The sequence below is a fragment of the Phoca vitulina genome, unplaced genomic scaffold, assembly GCF_004348235.1.
Source record: "Phoca vitulina isolate PV1807 unplaced genomic scaffold, GSC_HSeal_1.0 scaffold35, whole genome shotgun sequence".
Taxonomy (NCBI): domain Eukaryota; kingdom Metazoa; phylum Chordata; class Mammalia; order Carnivora; family Phocidae; genus Phoca; species Phoca vitulina.
Window position 1 is genome coordinate 14,232,575 of NW_022589738.1, and position 8,866 is coordinate 14,241,440.

Genomic DNA, 8,866 nt, shown 5'->3' on the forward strand with positions numbered 1-8,866 from the left:
GAATTGTAAGGTGTAATTTTTTTGGTTTGCCGTCCAGTGCTAATTTGGAGATGCCTCTTGGAGACAGAATTACTCTGATAGAAGTATTTGTAATAAAAGATGAAGTTGGCCCAAAAAAGTTGTTGGAATAGATGGGATTCAGGTCTTTAGTGATGTACAGTGTGTATTGCAAATTGGTTTGTACTTTGAGCAGCTTAATATGGGTGGGAATCTGTTTTTTGAAGCACTTGAAGGTCATTTGAACAGTGGAAGGCAAAAACCGAATGTACTAGTAATCCAAGTGATGGTGAACACTTAAGGATCAAGAATGTATTGGGGGAGGGAGCTCCTGGCTGGCTCAGTCGGTAGAACACGTGGTTCAGTCTCAGGGTCGGGAGTTCAAGCCCCATGTTGGTCATGGAGCCTACTTTTAAATGTATTTGGGGTCAGGGTGATGGAGGTGGCATGGGCACCCTTCCTCCCCCTTCAGTTTCTTTGCTGGCCTCCATTACTCCACTTTGCTGCAGGCTCCTACTACCAGTTAACAGACGGTCAGGATAAGACCCCTTCTAAGAAGTTAACATACGCAAGGACTGCTCTGTTTTGGGGGTCAAACATGAAGTGTTGGCAATCAGATACGATTTAACCTAAGGAAAGTACTTAATTCGGCTTGTTTCACTTGGAGTTCTCTGCAGTATGAGAACAGTTTTTTTTTTGTTTTTGTTTTTAGCATTGTAAAATACTTGCTTCTGGATAGTTGACCATTTTGATCTCAGAGCAGCATGCCTAAATTTTTAGGGCAGAATTTTGAAGCATAATAAACCATACTGGTTTGGGAGGTGGGAAAGAGGAAGGGGAGCCTGAGTTTAGTCAAAAGTGGAAAAAGGTTATGTTAGGATGGCTAGATTGACAAGATCGTGGCCCAAGGTGACAGTGAAACTGGATTCTAAGAATGGTTCAAGGTCCTTTTTATGTAAATTAAGAGTGAACACAAGCCATCTGGGGGTACTGTCTAAATTCTTAATTGAGATTATTTCTAGTCTAGCAGGGTTAAGATAATACAAGTTTACTTGCATACTATGTTAATTTTTGTAGTATAACTTTTGTAATTTAAATATGTTTAAATACAAAATACTAGTCATTCTCCCTCCCCCTCCTCCCCACTCCACCCACTGTTAATGTTTCCTGGGTTTGTTCTTAACCACCTCTTGGCTGAATTTCAACACCAGATAATTTTTTTCTACAATGACTTAGAGGGGCCATGTTTGAAAATGTTCAATGTCTTTGCTTAAAACAGTATGTTTCTTTTATCATGGGTGGCTGTTTCCCTTGCCTCTATGCTCCTAAGTGACCTGGTTGAATGGTCACAGGCTTGTTCTCTTTGAAGTTCAGTAACTAAGCTATCTGGGTGTTGACACTGGTCTTAGCTGCTTTCCCACTGGAATGCATAGGTTCCATTCACTGCATTTTAGGAATATCTCGGGTTTTTTTCTCTTCTCATTGAACACTATTCCCGATATGTTTAAACCTGTTTTGTTTCAGATCTTGTCCTCATTTCAGTTGATCTACTTTTCTGCATGTAGTCTGTTTCTCATGTGGTTTCCTCTATAATGGCTGTTCTCCATTTCTTTCCTCGTTTTCATTGTTGATGAGTTTTTCCTACCTATACCTGACTGGGTTGTCTTCAGGGTAATTCTGAAACAGGATTATTTTAACACAGGGCACTATGTTTAATTATAGTGTGGAAGAATATTTCATGACCTGCAAACATGTTTATTATGGGAGAAAACACCATAAAACAGATGAATACATCTACTGTAAGAGAAGCAGTCTCAAAACAGGTGTTAAATGTAGAATTATCATATGACTCTGCAATTTTACTCCTAGGAGAATTCTATCCAGGAGAAACGAAAACAAGCTTACAATTAGGTTTGCATGCAAATGTTCATAGCATTCACAATAACCAAAAAGTGGAAACCACCCAAATGCCAATCAGCTGGCGGATGGACAAACAAAATGTGTATACGTGGAATGGAATGCTGTTTGGCCTTAGAAAGGAGGAAGTACTGATGCTATCTCTATCCTCTAGGGACATGACCACATCTCTTAATTTCCTTTCCACTCTTCAAAGGATCATTAGGAGGGCCTGTTAGTACTGTGACACATGTCTGTACTCTGACTTAAGGTTTTCTGTGGATGTCTGTACGGTTTCAGTCCTGATTTTATTGTGTTAGCAGATCTAGTCATGGTTTATAATTTGAGGGTTCCTGTTTTCCTTGTTACACTGAAGATGACATTTTACTTTTTTTAAAAGTAGGTTCCACGCCCAAAGTGGGGCTTGAACTCAACGACACTGAGATCAAGTGTGGCGCCCTGACATTTTACTTTTTTAAGAGCTAAGTGGAGTAAAAATGCCTTTCCCATCTTTGGAAGAAAGAGGAAATCCTCGTTCTTCCTTTTCCACTCTTAATTCTATACCACACTGACCTAGATTTTCAACAGCCCATCTCATTTACCTGACATCATTTACCTGACACCTGAGTGTATTGTTTAGTTGGTTAGTTGGTTGCAGAATGGTCTCTGAACCTCCACTTCTGACCCAGTCACCTGATAGGATCCTAGTGGGTTATCTAGTAGACATCTGGATGGCCAAGGTTGATTTAGGGATCATTCAAAAACTGATTTGGGGTCTGCTGAGTGTTGGGGAATGTAGTGATGACTTCAAATGTAGTCCTTGTCCTCTTGGAACCTAGTTTTTCTTTTGTGATTCCCCAACTTGATGTTGCAACCGGAGAATCTGGGAAATGATTCTATGGCAACTCCTAATAGAATCCATCCCTGGAGTTCACTCAGGAATCTTGCTTTTTGCTTTTGTATGTAATTTCCCCAGGCAATTCTGATGCAGCAAACTTAGGTATGGAATCTGCTGTTCTCTACCCTTTATCATCTGTTCCAAAACTTCCAATTACCATGATCATGTTTCAGGTACTTCATTGCAGAATCATCTCTATATTCCAAATTACAATAGATACTGCAACCAAATTAATGGCACTCCATTAAGTTGGTCCAATGGTGTGGCACCAGTCTACCTTGGCAGCTTTTAACTTCTTCTCCATACCTTATACTGTAGCTGAATATGATGCTATTGTGAAGACATATCCTCCACTCTGCCAGAGTTTTTGTTCGCCCTGTTCCTTCTGACTAGAACTGGAGCTGAATTAATATTTAATTTTATATATTGTACTCAGAATATTAAGCCGCCATTTACAATTAGTGATGTAGAGAAAATGGCTCTAATGGGTTGAGGAAGTAGTAGGTTTAAACTTGGACTGTGCAGAATGAGCTCAACTCTTTGGAGAATATGTAGAAAACTAGAAGGAAATCTGCAAAAATAGTGACAATTCTTGCTTCTGGTTGAAGCAGAAAGATTTTCTGCTGCTTCATACTTTTCCTGTACTGAACGAGTTTTATACAATTATATCTTCAATAAAACTTGTTTATTTTTTTAGTCTGAAATGATAAATTCACAGGAAGTTGTGAAGTGTAGTACAAAGATCATGTGTACCTTTCACACGGTTTCCCCTGTTGGTAAAATCTGGCATAACTAATACATCAAAACCAGGAATTTGACATTGGTACAATCCACAGACCTCCTTCAGATTTCACCAGTTTTTATGTGTACCTGTGTGTGTGTGTGTAGTTCTATGCAGTTTTATCACATGTTGATTCATATAACCACCTCCACAGAACTGTTCCACCACCAAGGTCTCCCTAGTGCTACCTCTTTATAGTCACAGCTGCCTCCCTTCTTGCTTCCCCACCCTGCCACCCCTGGCAACCGCTTATCTGTTTTCCATCTCTAAAATGTCATTTCAGAATTGTTAACATAAATGGAATTGTGCAGTATGTGACCTTTTGAGATTGGCTTTTTGTCACTCAGCATAATGTCCTTGAGAGCCATTCAAGTTGTTGCAAATAGTTGGTTTCTTTATTGCTGACTGGTGTGGATGTTCCATAGTTTGTTTATTCAGCTGGTGAAGGATATTTGGCTTGTTGCCAGTTTTTGACTATTACTAATCAAGGTTGCTACGAACATTGAACATTCGTGTACAGATTTTTGTGTGGACATGAATTTTTGTTTTTCTGGCAAAAATGCAATTGGTGGATCATATGGTGAGTGTATTGTTTAGTTTAAGAACCTGCCAAACCATTTTCCGGGATGGCTGTACCATTTTGCATTCCCACCAGCAATGCACAAGAGATCCAGTTTCTCTGCATCCTCACCAGCATTTGGTATTGGCATATTTTACTTTGGCTGTTCTAATTGGTGCGAGGTGGTGTCTCCTTGTGGTCTTAATTTGCATTTCCCTAATGGCTAGTGATGTTGAACATCTTTTCATGTGCTTGTTTGCCATCTTTATATTCTCTTTGGTAAAATATATGTTTGTGTCTTTTGCCCATTTTAAAATAATTGTTTTTCACTGCTGAAGTTTTTAAAAAATTACTGAAGTATAGTTGACATATGATGTTACGTTAGTTTCAGAGATTTGACAATTCTGTACGTGACATGGTGCTCACCATGGTAAGTGTAGCTACCATTGTCACCAAAGTTATTGCAACATTATTGACTATATTCCCTATGCTGTACTTTTCATCCCCATGATTTATTTCATAGCTGTAAGTTTGCACCTCTTAATCCCCATCACCTATTGCCTCCATCCCCCCAACTCCCTCCCCTCTGGAAACCACCAGTTTGTTCTCCGTATGTGTAAGTCTGTTTCTGTTTGTTCATTTATTTTGTACTGTTGAGTTTTGAGAGTTCTCTATATATTCTAGGTACCAGTCCTTTGTCAGATGTATGACTTAACAAATATCTTTTCCCAGTCTATAGCTTGTCTATCTTTTTATTATTATTTTAATTCCAGTGTAGTTAACATACAGTGTTCTATTAGTTTCAGGTGTACAATAGGGTGATTCAACAATTCCAGTGCTCAACAAGATAAGTGTGTTCTTAGGGCGCCTGGCTGGCTCAGTAAGAAGAGCATGTGACTCTTAATCTCAGGGTTGTGAGTTTGAGCTTCATGTTGGGTGTAGAGATTACTTAAATAAAAAAAAGATAAGTGTACTCTTAATCCCTATCACCTATTTCACCCATCCCCCTACCCACCTCCTCTCTGGCAATCCTCTGTTCTCCATAGTTAAGAGCCTGTTATTTGAGGGGCGCCTGGGTGGCTTAGCCAGTTGGGCATCTGACTCTTGATCTCAGCTCAGATCTTGATCTCAGGGTCTTGATCTCAGGCCCATGGTGGGCTCCATGCTAGGTGTGGAGCCTACTTAAAAAAAAAAAAGTCTGTTATTTGGTTTGTCTCTCTTCTTTTTTTCCTTTGTTTATTTGTTTTGCTTTTTAAATTTCACATATGAGTGAAATGATATGGTATTTGTCTTTCTCTGACTGGCTTATTTCAGTTAGCATTATGCTCTCTAGATCATCCACATTGTTGCAAATGGCAAGATTTCATTCTTTTTTATGATTGAATAATATCCCATTGTATATATATATATACATACCACATCATCTTTATCCACTCATCCATCAGTGGACACGTAGGCTGCTAATTTTTCTTAACAGGGTCTTTTGCAATCATTTTTAGTTTTTTAAAAACATTTTCAATTTTGATGCAGGCCAATTATCCATATTTCCTTTTGTGGATGGTGCTTTTGGTGTCATGTCTAAGAACACTTCACCTAGCCCTAGGTCCTAAAGATTTTCTATTTTTTCTAATTTATAATTTTACATTTAAATCTATGATCCATTTTGAATCCATTTTTAAGGTGTGAGGTTTAGGTTAAGGTTGACCTTTTGTTTATTTTTTTATTTTTTAAAGATTTTATTTATTCATTTGAGACAGAGAGATACAGAGAGAGAGCGAGAGCATGAGCAGGGGAGAGGCAGAGGGCGAGGGAGAAGCAGGCTCCCCACCGAGCCAGGAGCCAGACGCGGGGCTTGATCCCAGGACCCTGGGATCATGACCTGAGCCGAAGGCAGATGCTTAACCATCTGAGCCACCCAGACGCCCCAAGGTTGACCTTTTAATCTATGGATGTTCAATGGCTGTAGCACTATTTGTTGAAAAGACTCTCCTTCCTCTGTTGAAATGCCTTTGCAACTTTGTCAAGACTCAGTTGACCATCCTTGTGTGGGTCTATATTGGGTTCTCTTCTGTTTCATTGATCTATGTGTCTGTCCCTCCACCGACACCACACTGTTTCCATTACTTCTAGCTATATAGTAAGAATGAAAACTGGGTAGAGTGATTCTTCCCACTTCATTCTTTTTCAAATTTGTTTTAGTTATTCTAGTTCCTTTGTCTTTTCACATAAATTTTAGAATAAGTTTTTTTTTTTTTTTAAGTAATCTCTATGCCCAGCGTGGGGCTTGAACTCATGACCCCGAGATCAAGAGTCTCATGCTCTACTGATTGAGCCAGCCAGGCGCCCCTAGAATAAGCTTTTCCTTACAAAAAAATCTTGCTGGGATTTTGATAGTAATTGTGCTGAAGCTATAGATCAATTTGGAGGAGAATTGACATCTTTATTATGTTGAGTCTAAAATATATTTTTAAGCTGTGAACTCAGAATATCCAGCCAACAGGAAAAATCATCTGCTACTTCCTATCTGGAGCACCCCTATTTATTCATCCTAGGATCATGCTCCTTGTTTGGAGCATGTCCATGGAGCAGGTGTCTCCATGAAATGCCACATTTTGTGAAGGAAGTTCACGTAGGAATATATATATGAAGGAGTCCAGCTGGGTCTCATGGCAGCCTAGATATTTCAGAGCAACGCTCCTGCTGAAGGCAACCATAAAAACACACGTAAATTTAATGCAGGCATTCCCCTTCTGATCCAGTAAGCACCTTCCGGAAGGGTTCCTGTTAGGAAGAGACAGAGGCTTCCCGAAAATCAAGTCAGTAACTGCCTGTGCAGAAAATGCAATATTCAGTTCATCTCAAACTTGTAAGTTGTACCTTTTCGGTTTCATCTTCTTGAAACTCATCATTGGGAGAGTACTTGGGAGTCTTACTTGAATATTAATTCTCAGCATGCACTGAACTTAATGACCATAATGTCCCAGAATTTTAATTACAAAGTTTTAATGTCTGTTTTCATCAGGGAACTGTGTCCTTGGTTTGTACTGTGGTGACTTCCTGTAGAAGGTTCTTTAATTGGCATACACTTAGGCAAAGCCGCCTTTTCCACAAGGGGCACGGAAGCTTCCGTGTGCAGTTTGCGAGTCTGTTTATTCCGTGGATTTCTAAGAGATCTACAATGTGAACAGTATTCCTTGTAATAGGACCTGTGGGATGATTTATTTGGGGTGTCAGTGTCACGGATAGGCTTTGTTTCTAAGGACATATTTTCACTCGGGCCCACTCCTAGGAATGAGGTCTGGGGCATTTATTAACCATACCCCCGGTTGAATCTCAGCCTACTCATTTCTCTCTTCTGACTTCTTTCATTTTCTTGCACGGACATCTGAAACTTGCCTCTACATTTTGGAGAGAGATAAGGTATAAATATACAAAGTGAAACTTAATGCTATTAAGTCTGTTGTTTTGGTGTGTAACCACAGGAAGGAATATCTGGAGATGGGAATTCAGCTTTAACAATGATAATAAAAAAAAAAAAGACGGTGTGCAATTCAATTTTGACAGCACAGCAACCTGGGTAATCCTATTTATTTCCTGCTTTGGAGTTGGGTGGGATACAACTCCAGAGGTTTTATCTAATTCTATAGGGCAGTAGGGTTTATATTCCTGTCTGTGGCTTTCCAAAAACTAGCTTAACAACACTGGATGGCCCCTATGATTGTGTTCTCTACTGGGAGAGAGCCAACAACTAATGAGATTTGTTGTGACTGGTAGGGTCAATAGGTGGACACAGCTATAGGTTTACATGTTTTCGTGATCAAGTAGCCAAAGCAAAGGTGTTTCTTTAGAGGCATTTAGTACCAGAAGATCAGGACGTATTTGCTAACAGCTCTGTGGAAAACCCTAAGTAAAGAGAGGAACCGGCATCACCCCTGGCCAGATTCATACTTGGTGTTCTCTTAGATGCTTTCCATTACCTCCTCGTGGAGGGAGTATGGCGTGCTCTTGTTTAAGGCCTGACCGTCCGGCTGTGCCTTTCTCAACCACTTAGCACTGTGGTGGCATCTCACCTATGAATGTAATGGATCATCTGTATTTCCCTCTCTTCTGGATCATTCCCTTAATGTCACCCATCTCAAAGCCCCGGCTTGATCTCATGTCTCTCTCTCCAGCTTGCACTTCCACCCATGTCCATCGCTTTCGATACCATGTCTTTTAATATTTGACCTAGAGAATACATTGACTTATTTGCAGAATCACACGATATGTGAAGTTATACAGTGAAGTCTTATTCCCACCTTGCCCCCATCCCAACCAGTAACCACATATTACTTACTTGTCTATACTTCTAGAGTGTCTTTATGCAAAGGGAAGCATCTATGAATATATTTTCTCCTCGTTTTACATGAACAATAGCATACTACAGGGCGCCTGGCTGGCTCAGTCGGTAGAGCGTGTGACTCTTGATCTCAGGGTCGTGAGTTCAAGCCCCATGTTGGGCATAGAGTTTGCTTAGAAAAAAAATAGCACACTATATTGTTCCATACCTTTTTTCTAAACAATATATAATGGAAAATTTTGCATGTCAATACATAGAGTCCATTCTTTTTTACAGTTGTGTACTCAAAATATGCTTATTGTGTGGCTATACCATAATTAAGCAGCTATCCTATTGATGGGTTGTTTTCTATCATTTCCTATTTCTAGTAATACTGCAATGAATGATTAACTTCGT

The 8,866-nt window shown here is 39.7% G+C and overlaps 1 non-coding gene across 1 annotated transcript; it reads left to right on the forward strand.

Moving 5' to 3' along the window:
- The first annotated feature begins 8,560 nt into the window (after positions 1-8,560).
- On the forward strand, positions 8,561-8,633 carry TRNAK-CUU. The gene has a single exon. It is a non-coding gene; the product is annotated as a tRNA-Lys (tRNA).
- Positions 8,634-8,866: the final 233 nt, after the last annotated feature.